The sequence below is a fragment of the Rhinolophus sinicus genome, chromosome 14 (assembly GCF_057876585.1).
Source record: "Rhinolophus sinicus isolate RSI-liver-muscle chromosome 14, RSI-T2T, whole genome shotgun sequence".
Classification (NCBI taxonomy): domain Eukaryota; kingdom Metazoa; phylum Chordata; class Mammalia; order Chiroptera; family Rhinolophidae; genus Rhinolophus; species Rhinolophus sinicus.
In genome coordinates, this window is record NC_142514.1 from 87,632,642 (window position 1) to 87,647,776 (window position 15,135).

At 45.4% G+C, this 15,135-nt stretch overlaps 1 long non-coding RNA gene across 1 annotated transcript in view; it reads left to right on the top strand.

Moving 5' to 3' along the window:
- Positions 1 to 10,170, top strand: part of LOC148755755 (uncharacterized) — a 28,361-nt gene extending 18,191 nt beyond the window's left edge. Inside the window, exon 3 of the long non-coding RNA XR_016018684.1 lies at positions 7,216 to 10,170. This is a non-coding gene — a long non-coding RNA (uncharacterized LOC148755755). The remainder of the gene's footprint in view (positions 1 to 7,215) is intronic.
- Positions 10,171 to 15,135: the final 4,965 nt, after the last annotated feature.

Consider the following 15,135-nt stretch of genomic DNA (forward strand, 5'->3'; position numbering starts at 1 on the left):
TTTCACCCTGACCTCAACCCCCCTTCCATCTATCATCTTGATAAATCTAGATGCCATCTGACACCATAAATAGTTAGTACAATATTATTGACTATATTCCTTATGCTATACCCTACATCCTCATGACTACTAGGTAACAACAAATTTGTACTTCTGAATCCCATCACCTTTTTCAACCACCCCTAACTTCCCTTCCATCTGGCAACCATCAAAATGTTCTCTGTATCTATGAGTTTGTTCTTGTTTTGTTTGCTTGTCTATTTTGTTCTTTAGATTCCACATATAAGTGAAATCACATTACATCTATCTTTCTCTGTCAGATATACTCTACTCAGCACAATACCCTCCAGGTCCATCCATGTTGCCACAGAACCCATTCCCTTCCCTGGCTGAGCAATATTTCATTGTATATATGTACCAACTCCTCTTTATCTATTCTTCTATTGACAAACACCCAGGCTGCCTCCACATCGTGGCCAATGTAAACAATGCTTCAATGAACATATGGATGCAGGTGTCTCCTCAAAGTAGAGTTTTGGGCTTCTTTGGATAAATACTCAGACGTGGGTCCTTCATTGTATTTTCTTATAGCCTTTGTTTTAAAGTTTATTTTGTCTGGTATAAGTATTGCTACCCCCTTTTTTTTTTTTTTCATTTCCATTTTCATGAAATATCTTTCTTCATCTCTTTATTTTCAGTCTGTGTGTGTCTTTCAATCTGAAGTGAGTCTCTTGTGGGCAGCATGTGTAAGAGTTTTGTTTTCTTATCCATTCAGCCACCCTGTGTCTTTCAATTGGAGCATTTAATCCATTTACATTGAAAGTAATTGTTCAGAGATATGTAGTTATTGCCATTTTATTATTCATACTTTTTATCTTTTCTTTCTTTCTTTTTTTTTTGTCTTAAAGAAGTCCCTTTAAGATTCCTTGTATTACTAGTTTGGTGGTGATGAACTCCTTTAGCTCTTTCCTGTCTAAGCTCTTTATCTGTCCTTTGATTTTAAATGATAGCCTTGGTGGGTAGAGTACTCTTGGTTGTAGGTCCTTGCTTTCATCACTTTGAATATTTTGTGCCAATCCCTTCTGCCTGCAAAGTTGCTGTTGAGAAATCGGCTGACAATCTTATGGGAGCTCCCTTATAAATAACTAGTTGCTGTTCTCTTTCTGTTTTTAGGATTCTCTCTTTATCTTTAACCTTTACCATTTTAATTATAATGTGTCTTTGTGTGGGTCTGTTTGGGTTCATCTTGTTTGGGACTCTGCTCTTCCTGAGCTTGCATGTCTACTTCCTTCTCCAGGTTACAAAAATTTTCAGTCATTATTTCTTCAAATAGGTTCTCAATCCTTTGCTTTCTCTCTTCTCCTTCTGGTACTCCTATGATGAGAATGATTTTACACTTGATGTTGTCCCAGAGGTCTCTTAAACTATCCTCATTTTGGGGGGGAGATTCTTTTTTTCTTTTTGCTGTTCCAGTTGGGTGTTTACTTTGTCTTCCAAACTGTTGATTCAGTCCTCTGCTTCTAGTCTGCTGGTGATTCCTTCTAGTGCATTCTTCATCTCAGTTATTGTATTCTCCACTTCTGACTGGTTCTTTTTTTATGGTTTTGATGTCCTTTTTTATACTTGCTCTCTCTTTGTTGAAGTTCTCACTAAGTCCCTTGAGCATCCTTATAACCATTGTTTTGAACTCTGTGTCTGGTAGGTTGCTTGCCTCCATTTTGTTTAGTTCTTTTTCTGGAGTTTTCTCCTGTTCTTTCATTTAGGCTGTTTTTCTTTGTTTCATCATTTTGCCTGCCTCTCTGTGTTTGTTTCTATGTATTAGGTAGATCTGCTATATTTCCAGTCTTGGTCAGGTGTCCTTATGTAGTAGGTGCCCTGTGGGGCCCAGTGGCATATTCTCCCTGGTCACCTGTGCTGGGTGCTCCAGGAGTGTCCCTTGTGTGGGTTGTGTGTGCCCTCCTATTATAATTGAGCCTTGATTGCTATTGGCACATCGGTGGGTGGGATTGACCCTCAGGCTGACTGGCTGTGGGGTTTGACCACGTTCACAGCTTAGGGGCTTCTGTGCAAGGGGTCTTACCCCACTGAGCGAGATTCACCCAGTGGTCTCTGGTGCCTGTTCAGACCACTCTTTGGGTGTGCCATTTGTGGGGCTTTGTGTGGTGCTTTGCTGTGGCCTGAAGCCAACCTCCAAGTTTGTTTGTTCTAGAGCCTCCTGCAAGGGGCTCCTGTACAGGCCCAGGTCACCCACTGCCTGTGAACAGCTGGAGACTACCTGGTAGGAGCTACAAAGAGATCCATGGTTAGTCACTGCCTTTGCTAAACCTGGAGACATATGGGAGAGGCCATGCTGCAAACTGAGGATGGCTGCCACCAGTTCTGGGCCTGGGGTAGCATTGCAAAAAGCCAGGACACCCGAAGGCCTGCTGCCACCTGCCAGCTTCCATAAGGTTCAGCCACTGATACAGCATCGTGTGGTACACAAGTTGGGTGAGGCAGTGTCTCAGGAAGTCACCAAAGTGGAGTGAGTTGTGGTCACCAGGTTAATGTAGATTCTGGTTTCATGCCAGTGCTGATCCTGGAGCTACTCAACAAAAGTTTCAGAGCACACCAAGGCCAGTCGCCACCCGCCTGGGGCTCTTGGACCCCCAAGAATTTTACAAGAAAGAATCAATACGGGTGGGACTAGCTGCTTATGGAGAAAGTGCCTTGGGCATTGGTTGAGTTGGGTGGGGGAAGAGTCTCAGGGAGTAACCAGGGTGGAGTGAGCAGTTCACCAGGCCAATGCAGATTCAGATTTGGCCATGGGCATGGACGGAGGGCTTAACACAGGAAAGATGGTGTCCACCTGCCAGCTGTGTTGGAGATAGACCCTACATAGGGAAAATGGCAACTGTCCCTCTGGTCCTTGCTCTAAAGACACACAACGCAATCTCTCCCCATATGTCTCTGACATCCCCCGTGTCACTGTTTCTCCACTGGAGGCCAGGGTGAGTGCCTTTGAGTGAGTCTGTGCACAGGCCCTGTAAGAGGACATCTGGGTTTCCTAACAGCCTTCTATCTCACCCTGATAGTCAGAATCCCAACTGTTTTTCACAGCTGATACTGTGGGGGCTCCTCTTCACAGCACCAGTACTCCAGGCCAGGGAGCCCAATATGGGGCTGGGGTCCCTTGCTCCTCCAGAGGGAACCTCCATGGCTGAGATATCACTCCTGATTCTCAACTGCGACACAGAGGTTTGGAGCCAGTCCATTGTGCATATATGTCCCTGCTACCAGTCTGGACGTAGCTTCTTTTTATCTTTAGTTATAAAACTTCTGTTCAGCTAGACTTCAAATAGTTCTCCAGGTTGGTTGTTCTAAATTTAGTTGTAATTTTAATTTGTTCAGAGGAAGAGGCAAGCACAGGGTTTATATTCTCTGCCATCTCGGATCTCTATTTAGTTTTTATACCCAAACTATAGGTATTTTAAAATCCTTGCTAATAGCTTCCAATATATGTGTTAAATCTGAATCTGGTTCTTTTGATTGATTTGTCTTTTGACTTTGGTTGTTTTTATCTTGTTTTGTGTGTCTTGTAATTTTTTATTGAATGTTTAAAATCATGTATAGAACAATCAACACCGAGGTAAATAGTATTTATACCTGTAGATGAACATGCCTCGTCTGTTAGGCCATTAGTGTTGGAGGTAGATCTACTCAGAGGTTCGGGTGGATTGGAGTTTTGTTGTTGTTATGGTTACCTTCACTACACCACTGGCTTCTGTTCTTCCAACATTACCTTGTGTTTAGGTTGGAGGCTGGGATTCCAGAGGATTTTCCTCAATGTTCCTTCTCCACCCACATCTTTCAGTCTTCCTTGTGTGCCAAAGAGAAGGAGGTCTCTATCCATGCTCTTGCCTCCTCCCCAGAAGTAAACTGTGCTTGCTTGTTATTTGGTGCTTGCTAGCCTGGTGGTGGGAAGAGAGAATGGGGGGTTCTCTGTTGTCCTGGTCCAGCTTTAGTCTTAGGCAGATTCACTCCAATTTTGCTCATCTCCTCACAGTTTAATATGTATAGCAGGTTGAGTTTTGAAAAGCAGGAAAGCATGGCATAAGCAAAGGAGGAAAAGAGTTGGAAATGGATATAACATCTGGCAAGGGCAATAAGGAAACAGGCGTGTCAAGCAGAATTAAACAATGTAAGAGACAAGTTTGCAAATGTAGAGGGAGTGACAAAAGCCAGGTAGAGGATTTGTGATGGGATAGGAAATATAGAGCTAGTTTTATCTGGGGGCAAGACAGTGACGTGATACACCTGTTGTCTCAATATGATTTTGCCCACAATAATTGCAGGTTATCTAAATGGGAACACATGGAGCCAGGAGTAATAGCCAAGATGCTGTGGAGATAATCCTGGCAGGAAGTGGTGAAGGCCTGAGCTAAACAAGTTATTAGAACTAGAGGGGAAGCCATAGAGCACTACTTCTCAAAAAAGTAATTGACAGATGACTCACTGGAAATTATTAACATATCAAACTGTGATGAACTTGTGTATTGTATGTATATAAGGCTGAGTGGTCTTACAACTTCTTAAGATAATCATTTTATTAATTTAGATAATCATTTTATTAATTTACCCTGCTTAAATTTCTGGGTCAACTACAATCATTTCCCACCTACATATAAGTACATGCTCACTCTGTTGCCTCTCTCTGCCTTTGCTATTTCACTTGGCTAAATCACAACCCTGGCTAAATCTAATTCTTTGTCTATTTTGTGGCTGCATCACACAGTGGAACATACCAGGAGAAAATCCAAGTATGTCACAGTGACTTCAAGTGGGCCCTCAAAGCCACCAGGCAATCATACCAAACTGCCCCGATGCATTCACGCTCTCCTTCTTTGCTAAACCACTATTTCAGACCTTTTCTTCCCTCCCCAAACCTCCAGTATTTCTTCCCCCATCTTCATTCTTAGGGAAGCAATATCATGAGCTTCGTTCTTAGCTCATGATTGCTTTCCATTACCATGAAAAAATGGAAGCAACCAAAAGAAAAGCACTGCAACCTCCCACCACCAACCACGTCTACCCCCTTCTCTGGATCTATGCTTACCCACTGTGCCCGCCCTTCTCTTATTACAGACAACTGCCTGTGCTCCATCCCCTCCTCCTATGCACCTAGCGACATCCCCCTACACTCACTCAGGGACATCGCCCCAGAAATTCTCTTTTCTCTCTCCTGCTACATCTACGTTTCCTTTTTCTCTGGTTCAGCCTCATCAGCCTAGAAATGTGCTGATTTTTTTAATATTAAAAAAACAAAACCCTCTTCGCCACACTCTCCCCTCTCATTACTGTTGCATTCCTTTATGAGAGAGTTCTTGAACATGTTGTTTATACTCATTGTTTCCAATTCCTCTCTTCCTGCCTTTCTTGAAGCCACTTTAATCAGATTTTTGCTGCCACCTCTCCACCCAAACTACCATGACTAAGGTCACCAGTGACCTATACATTGTTAAATCCAGAGGGAAGTGTTAATGCTCATCACACCTGACCTATCACTAGGATGACTTGTCAATGTATTGTCCACACTAGGACACATTTGAGAGTGAATGGGGTGCTAGTAACGATTAAACTAAGTCCATAGGTGTAAACTGGGATGGTCCAGGCCAAACCAAGACATATCAGCAGATTTGAAAGAGTTGCTCACTCCCTCCTCTTTGAAGCATGGCTACTCTTGGCCTTCGGGGCAACAGTTACCAGGTTGTCCTCCTCCCTTCCTGACTGCTCCTCAGTCTCTTTTTCCTGCTCCTTCTCATCTGCAGGTATTCTAAATAGTGAGGCTCAGCCCTCAAACCTCTTCTCTTCTCTACACTCACTCCCACAGTGATCTCATCCTGTCTACATGCTAATGACCCTCAAATTCATATCTGGACCAAATCTCTGCCCAGAACTCAAATATCCAACTGCCTACTCTCTGTATCTGCAGCCATCTCCAAGTTAATATGTTCAGCATTACAAGACTATTTCCTCCCAAAACCTGTTTCCCATCAAAGTTAATGACATCTCAATCCGTTGCTCTCGCTAAAAAACCTCAAAGCCATCCTTAACTCCTGTCTTGCTCTCACCACCCTCATCTGCACAACCAGCAAAGCCTGTTGGCATTTACACCAAAACAGATCTGGAATCTGACGACTTCTCATCACCCTACTGCCTCCAACCTGATGAGAGTCACCAGCTTCTCCAGCTGGGGTATGGTAATAGCTCGCTAACTGGTCTGTGGAGTTGTTCCCCTGCCCCTCTGTGTTCCTCAATACAGCTTTCAGAGCAATGCTGCAGAAATGGAAGTCAGAGTGTGTCATGTTCCTGTTGAAAACCCTCCATTAATTTCCCTTCTCATTCACAAAAACCAATGTTCTCACCTTGAACTGGCCTCCCTCTGTGCCCATTACCTCTTTGACCACATTTTCTAATTCTCACTCTCTCCCTCACCCATTGCTCTGAGTCCTTTGCAGTTGCTGTCCCTTCAGTTGGGATCCTCTTCCTCCAAATATTATGTATTGCTCCCTCACTTCCCTTCCATCTTTACTCAAAAAGTACCTCCCAATAAGCCCTTCCTACAATTTCAGTCCCATCTAAACCCTGACACTAAATATCCCCTTCCCTGCGTTGTTTTCTCCTTAGCATTTACCACTGACTAATACTACATTAATTAAAATACATCATCTGTATCCTGTTTATTGGCTCTTTATTCAGCTAGCATTGAAGTTCCATTATAGCAGGGTGTGGGGACAGAGCCCCAGAGAGCAGTGTCCAGGCTCTTGGCCTCACGTAGAAAGGTGCTGGCTCAGGTAGTAGATGGTCATCAGCTGTGACTAGTTGGCCATCGGTTGTTACAGGTTAGCCATTAGCCACTGATATAACTGCCGTGGCTACGCTAGCAGCAAATGGGGGCTAGCAAGAAGGTGGTATATTGGCGTGGCGTGGTGGAGTGTGGATTACGGATTGCAGAGAAGCAGACAGCAGGTTGCAGATCGTGTGGCTCCTGCTTCCTGTGTCTCCAACACGGCCACCAGTGAGACTATAGTGGTGTGACTCCCCCATCTATGGCTCCATGGGTGTTCCTTTTGGCCTCACCATATCCTGTGTTCTTATGTGGGGAGCGGGACCAGAGACCCCGCATGACACCTGGCATGACACTGGGGTTCTGTTTGTTTCTTTTGTCTATTTCAGTCACTGCGGAATCCCCACACCTAGCAATGTGCCTGACACGAACTGGACACTGACACGCATTTGAGTGAATGTCTTTGCAGCGAAGTACGCGCACTAGAGGAGGAGCTGCTGCCGCTGTAGAAGGTGAAACCAGACATTCCTCTCTCCACGTGAAATAGTCGCTAACCTTAATGAAGGCTTTCACAGAGAGGTCTTCAAAGCATGAATGACACAAGATATACCTCAAGCAAAAAGGAGTCCATAATCAGAAAAGTTTGGAAAATACCACATATGATGCTTTTAGAGATTCCTAGGGTACCTCACCTAGTAAAATCCATGAGACATCCTTTGGTAAATAAAGGTATCTTTTTCTTTCTCCCCCCATTCCCACTGTATCGGACCGTTCTTTTAGGCTGCCACACGTGCATGGTGCCAGTTCGGTCTGCCTATTTGTGGGGCTTCCCACCTCATACCCCAAGTTAGAACTAGGGTGCAGACCATTCAGTCTTAATGCAGTGAGATTTTCATTGGAAGCTAGTTTTTGAAGAGGCAGGTGTCCTGTAAAATCCACTCTTGCAAGGGTGGTGGCAGGGCAGAGATTGTTGAGATCACATCCAGTGTCCTGTAGCATAGGTGAGATGGGCCAAGTTTGCGCCCAAAGGTGGTAGCAGTGGTGCCTCCATCTGCGCAGTATTGTGGTGGTATAATTTGGGGCATTGTTCCTGGCTGTTTTGTCTCAGTTTAAACCCAGTGTTCTGCAAGCGTGTTTGAGTCTTAAGGGTCTTTTTTTAAGAAAACACCTGCTAACTCCCAGGGACACCAGCATTCCTTTGGTAGTTTGCTCCATTTGTGTGCTCTATGGGCCCACTAATACCCCTCTCCAGGTTATCAGGAGCAGAGCTCCTGACTGTGCACCATCTAATCCCAGCGCTTCTCAACTCTGGGATCCAGGCCAGGGCAGCAGTACTGTCTTCAAGCCCCAGCTGAATATAGCATGCAGTTGGAGTTGACAGCCACTCAGTCAGGGAAACCATTTTCCTGGATTCCGAATTTGCAAGTGTTCTGGGATTCAGGCAGTCATTATGAGGTGGCCTCTCAGCACCATGAGTGAAGTATGTCCCCACGCTCATAGGATCAACACAAACCATGGCCAAGGCCACCAGCACCAGTTAGCACAGCCAAGAGAAGAGTGGAACTGCTTAGTGAGTGGCCATCATACTCCGGGGAGGAGACTGCTCTCCTGTTCTCAGACTTGGGTGTTGATGGGCAAGCTTCTGCATCAGCATCCTGGCTCCATTCCCAGGGGGTCTGTGAGAGGACAGAAGAAGAGCTGCTATACCAGCATCCAGCAAACGAGGCACCTGGAGAAGGACGGGGTGACAAGGAGCAGGAGAGCCAATGTGGCCAAGGACTAAATGAGCCACACTAGAATGCTAGGGCCAGATATTCATGGACTTTGAGAAACAGCACAGTTCTTTCATCTTAGTGGCCACAATTCATTCAACAGAGGAACTCTAATTTTTTCCCTGGCATGGAGCCCACATGGATTTTGAAGATTTGTTTCCCCCAACTGAATCTTGTACGTTGTCATGTGCCTTCCTGTGCTTATTAATTGTTTAGGAGGAGGTGGGCCGTGTTGCCCAAGGAGGTTCTGTGGGTAATGAGGAAATAGCAAATTTCCATTAACTATTTTAAAATACTGGAAATAGTTCTACTGTCCTGGGTGACTCCAAGATGGGAAATTGCTTCAGTCTTTTTCTTTAGGCTTTCCCTGATGAAAGCAGTCCTCTAGTTTTGCCCTCTTTCTCAACCATCACATTTGAACAGTTACAAAACCTCATTGAGAAAAATATGGTTTCTCTTCTTTAGACACACTTTCCAGAATATTCTGACCAACAGAACAACAGGATGTAAATATTTTCAATACCTGCCTAAAAGTAGCATTTTTAGCCCCATAATAACTCAGGATGCACCTGTTAAAGTGGTTCAAATGGTGGCATTTCGGTTTCTGTATTAACAATGTTCTGTGGGGTCCTCTTGCCAAAGTGACAACACATTGGGGGTTCATTGTATCTTCAGGAGGTGGAAAACAAAAGCTGTAGTTTTTCTCGGTCAGTAGCAATTCCTCCTGTTTCAGTTATCGTTGGTTCCCTGGGATGAGGACAACTTTACAAACAAGAGGCTTTGCCACACACCTCTCCGGATGCTGTCAGGGATGAGGGTACAGTTCTTTGAAGGTGACAGGTTTACAATGAGGGGGCAGTGCAGCAACACTGTTTGGTAGTAGTCGTTATGCTGATCTCCATGCCTGTTGCCTTATTTGCTTGGGACCAGGCTGTGATGATCAGGCTTTTTTCTCAGGAAAGCCGGTATCTGAGGGTAAACAAATGTGACTTTTCATTCATTCCTTCATTCAACAAACATATATGCAGTGCCCATAGCAGACATCACATTCAGACCCCTCACCCTGTGGAGTCTAAAGGGGAAGCTTGACACAAAACAGAAATTTACACAAATACTATATTTTGCCGTGTATAATGTGCACTTGCTTGCCCAAATTTGTGAGGGAAAAATAAGGATGCACATTATACATGGGTAGTACTAATTCCATATCTACATAAATGTTTTAAATTCTTTTATTTATGCTTATGAGTTAAAAGTGTAACTCTAGAAATCAATAACAACATCCATATGCAAAATAATTCCCTGGAATATGATAATCAGTTTGGTTGAACTTACGATGAACTTGCAACGAGGAAGAGTTCTTGGCCTTCTATGATGTGTAAATATCGTAAATTTGTTTCCAGTGCATAAAATTTCTTGTACCTTGTATCTGTTCTTGTGTTTTGTAATTATTTGTTACATAAAATTTCTTGTACCATAGTATATTAAAAAATAGATGCTACAATTCCTTCATTATACAAAAAACAAGTACCTAAATGTAAACAAATAAAAATTTGAATTAAGAAATTAAAAGATTGTTTCCCCTGAAAGTTTGGATGTACATTATACATGGGAGCACATTATACATGGCAAAATACAGTAATTACTGTTCTGTTCAGGTATGGCGAGAAAGGACAGGTACAACAGCATAGAGCGGTCAGGGGGATAACCTCTGCTGAGGGTCAGAAAAGTCTTTCCTGAGAAAGCTGTATTTACTTCATTGTTGTAAAAATTATGTATTGCTGTCTTCAGGCTTTGTTGAGCTGCAAGTCAGGCTGCCCAGAGGTGGGAATCTAAGCAGAGGCACTCATAGCTGCTGCCATAGAAAGCTGCAAGTACATCACTTGTGAGGGCTGGGGTTCAGAGGAAAGGTGAGCACCACCAGCTGGTGATGCTGAGTGGCTTTGGGGCTGGGGTGTTGATGGGTCACCCAGGAAACACAAGACTGTGATTGTCCCAGAAGAGGGGAAAAGCATTCCCGGCAAAGGGAACAGCTTAAAGTATGTTTGGCAAAGACTAAGTCACTTAGTCTTAGTAGAATCTGGGAAAGAGATTTGGGTAGAGATGGGCTCCTTCACCCAACATTTATTGAGCACTTATTATGTGCCAGGTACTTGGGCTCCAGGGAAAGAGTGGTGAACATGATAGGTATATCTGGCTTTTGTGGGGGCTTACTGATGGAGAAGGCCAATTAGCTAACGTAACATGTAAACCTGCAACAAAATGGCATCAAACTGTGGAAAGGGCCATCCAGTAACTAAACCATGCCATGATGGAGAACACGCAGTAGGCAGAGGGAGGCTGTTGCAGAGAGGTGCTTGGGGAAGGTGTCCCTGAGGAGGTGATGTGGGGGCCGTAGACCCGCGGGCAAAACAAGGCCAGTCACAGGGGAAGACTGGAGAGGGAACAAGCGTGGGGCTCTGTACAGGTGCGAATGAGGGAAACACTTGGCGGGTACTAGGAATCACCCCAAATGGCTAAAACCTAGGGGAGTGGAGGCATAGTGGCATGGAATGAGACTGCATCACCCTTGAAGACCCTTGAAAGCCAAGGCAAAGAGTTGGAATTGTATTCTGTGAAAAGGAAGGCACTGAAGGAAGTTAAGTGAAAGAAGTTGATGATTCAATTCTAGCTGCGGTATGAAGAACAGATTGGAGGGACTCAAGTCTGGTAACATAACCAGGAGACAATTTTGGGCGACAAGGTGAGAAGGGATATGGCAGTAGTGGAAAAGAATAAGTAGGTTGGAGCTGGATTTCAGAAATGGAAATGCTTGAGCTTGCTGATGTGAGGTGGGGACTGAGACATAACAATAAGGAAAGAGGGGAAAGGAGGATGTAGCCTGGGTTTCTGGTTTGTCCAAACAGCAGGGCAGTGCCATTTACAGAGGTGGGGAAACTGAAGGACAGGCAGATTGCTACGGGGAATCACAAGTTTGGCTTTAGCTATATCTGTTAAGATAAAGAAGGGCTGATACCAAGTAGGTAAGAGAGCTCGGAGAAAGGTCTCAGCTGGCAATATAAATTTTGGAGTCATTTGCATATAGACACTGTCTAAAGCCATGGCTATGAAAGAGATCAGCTAGGGAGTGAGTATAGAGAGGAAAAGTCAGTTGGAGACTAAGCTCTGAGAAACTAGCATCTAGAGTTTGGGTTGAGGAGTGAGGAGAAAGTAGGAGGCAAATCAGAGAAGCTGAGGCCAGTGTTGATCCAAATGCAGGTCCATCGCTGGCCAGTGCCGACTGCCAGGGAGCCCAATGGAAGGAGGGGAGCAATGCGTTCCTCTGACTTACCCATGTGGACATCTTCATTATGGTGTCTAGGGAAGCCAGTGTGGCATGGGCTAAAGAATTAATGGAAAGTCGAATGCAGATAATTCTTGAAAGATTTTGCTATGAAGGGGAACTGAAGTATGGGGATAGTAGCTGGAGGGTCATGAGGTTACGGGGCTTTACAAGTTTTTTCTAAGTTAGGACATACTAAAGTATGCTTGTACGTGGACAGCAATGATCCAACAGAGAGGGAGCGGCTAATGATTAATGTAGAGAGACAGTGACCACAGCTGAAGGAGCAAACTCCTTGAGCAGGTGAGCTGGGATGGTGTATCCATGTCCATGCCCCCTCTAACAAACTACCACAAAGTTGGGGGCCTGAAACAACACACGCTTATTCTCTTACAGTTCTGGAGGTCAGAAGTTCAAATTCAGTTTCACTGGACTAAAATGAAATTGTCAGTAGGGCCAGAGTTCCTTCTGGAAGCTCTAGGGGACAATCTGGTTCCTTGCTTTCCCAGCTTCTAAGAGTTGCAGTCCTTGGTTCATTGCCCGTTCCTCCATCTTCAAAGCAAGCAATGGAGTGTTGTCACATGATTCCTTGGTCTGGTCACATTGTCTACTCATCGACAGTCAAATTTCCCTCTGCCGTCTCTTCTAAGGCCACTTATGATTACATTTAGGGCCTACCCAGATATTCCAGCACAATCTCCCAACATCGAGATCTTTAATTTAATCACAGCTGCAAAGTCTGCTTTGTCCTGTAAGGTAACACTCAGAGGTTCCAGGGATTAGGACCCGGAAGGCATTATTCAGCCAGCCATCGATGGGCTCTAGAGCACCTGTGGAGGACTGGCCTGTGCCAGGAGGGGGGATGCTTTGATACTTTCTACCCCCTTGTAACCAGAGGAAGAAGGGGCAGGGGCTCATGCAGGGATGTCAAAATTTGGTGGTGAAAAGATGAGGGAGTTCATGCTTTCTGGCTTCAATTTTCTGAGAGAAGTATGAGGTCCAGTTGACAGAAGGGATGGTGGCTGAAGAACGGTAGAGAGGGGATTGCATTCAGTGGGGAAACAAACTACCTTTCAGGCCTTTCAGCATCACCGTGGGAGAGCATGGCAAGGCAGTAAGTATAAGGATAAGAGCCCATGGGATGTAATTTGGTCGGGAGGCAAGGGAAAACATAGCAGCAGTCTGGTGGATTGTGAGAAGACTGAGTGATGGCATCGGGAGCTCAGGGTCATGATGAGGTGATACTGAGGCAAGTGAACTGTAAGTACATGAGGTTTTGGACAAAAGGGGATGCCTTTAATTCACATTTTGAAAACAATGCAGATTCTGGTGATGCCAAGTTGTAGGGTTTCCCTTTGGGAGGGAGTCACTGAATGACAGATGGATGATCAACCACCTGGATGCTGAAAACACTAGGAATGAAGACAGGTAAGGGGTGGCCAGGAAGCAAAGTCTTCAGTGAATGAGGTTGGGAGGGGGCAGGACTTGGAAGAAGTTAGATGATGGAAGTGAGTGGATGACAGGAACTGGAAGAGCAGTGGATGCCATACCTAACTACCAATTAAATAAGAGCTGTGGTTTTGCCAGAGGAAGGGGGAGAAATGATCTGGAAGGAACAGTGGGGAGCAAGAAAGCCGCTGCTTTACTTCCTGGCTCTAAGGGCCTCAAGGTGTGAAAGAATAATTAATACTTAAGAGGCCTCCTATGTTTCTATGTTTGTACAAAGATAAGGAAAGACGTTGATGCAATAAGTGTGTATGCTAATCCTTTGTTGGAATTTCCCAATACCACAGTGGGAGGGGTTGGGAGGTATGAGGTTTTGGGGGGACTTCTAGTGGTCAGTGAGCTTCACAAGGTCACAAAGCACATGGAACCACATCACAGAGGGCCTTGAGTGGCACACTAAGGAATCTGTGTTTCACTCTGAGGTTGGGGGAGGGGAGGATGTCGAGCAGCAGACTATCATGGTCAGAAGCAAGCTTTAGGAACATTAATTTTCCAGCCATTGAACAAAAGAGATACTTAGAAAGCTACTGCAATAGGCCAGGATTAAGGTCTGATCAGGGTATGAATACTGAGAATGGTGGAAAGAAATGATAGTTCCAAGAAATGTGCTTGGTTTGCATGATAGGAGATAAGGGAAATGAGGAAGCGAGTGGGGAATGATTCCCATGTTTCAAGCATAAGTGTTTGGGAGAATAGGTTTTGAATGGAAATTGGTGGTTTGGGCATTTGGCAAACCATGGTTAAAGGTTCAGTGGTGGCTGAACCTAAGGCTGGAGCCCTGTAATGACAGGTGAATCGCTGGGCGCTTCCCGTTGCCAAGCTAGGATTCACTGCCTTCGGTTTCCCAGATTGAGGATAATCAAGGACCAGTCAAGATCCCAGGAAGCAGCCAGGGATTGTCCCTCATTTAGCTTCAGATCCCCAGGGCAGGGGCTGAACCTTCAGTCACCATATGCAATAAGACCTGTGTGCAGGTGTGAATTGTGAGGTGCCTAAGCCCAGGGGATACCTTTCAGCCCTTCCACAAGGGGCAAGTTCAGCCAGAGTAGGGATGTTGTCACTCATCTTTATAACTCTAATGCAACTTGACTTACGGCACAGTAGGACACACCAGCCAGCCTTGCAAGGAGCCCTCGCAAGAACTTGTCTAAAAGAGGCAGCTTTGACCTTTTCTCTTACTCCCAAGTTAAGGCAGGGCAAGGATAACTGGCAAGGGTTTCATTTGGAACTGCGTGTTTCACACACCTCTGAGCTCAGGCCCAGAATCACAGTTGAGGTCTGGCCAAGAGTTTGACTCATTCAGGTGCAAGCCCCACCCACTTTTGCTCAATTTCCTACGTTCTGCTGACAGCAGCTCTTTTCTTCCTTTTGCCAGAAAGGCCGGGGTCTCTGTGTATGTTAAGATTAACTAAGGCTAACATTCCCTTCTGTGGCTTTCCTGCCTGGCCTTTCCGACCCTCTAATATTCACCCTTGCTCTGAGCTGAGCGGGCACTGCCAGGGTTTGGGGAGGCGCACGGGCCCTGTGGGATTAACCTGAACCGCCCCGGTGAGTGCTGGAGGACTGGCACGCAAGGCTCTCCAGGGCCGGGACCCACTCCCTCCTTCCCCGCCCCGCCCGGCGCTCCGGGAGCGCGCGCTCTCAGCCTCCGCCGGGAGCGGGCGCGCGCCGGGCGGGGCGGGGCGAGGAAGGGGCGCGGCTTGTGCAGG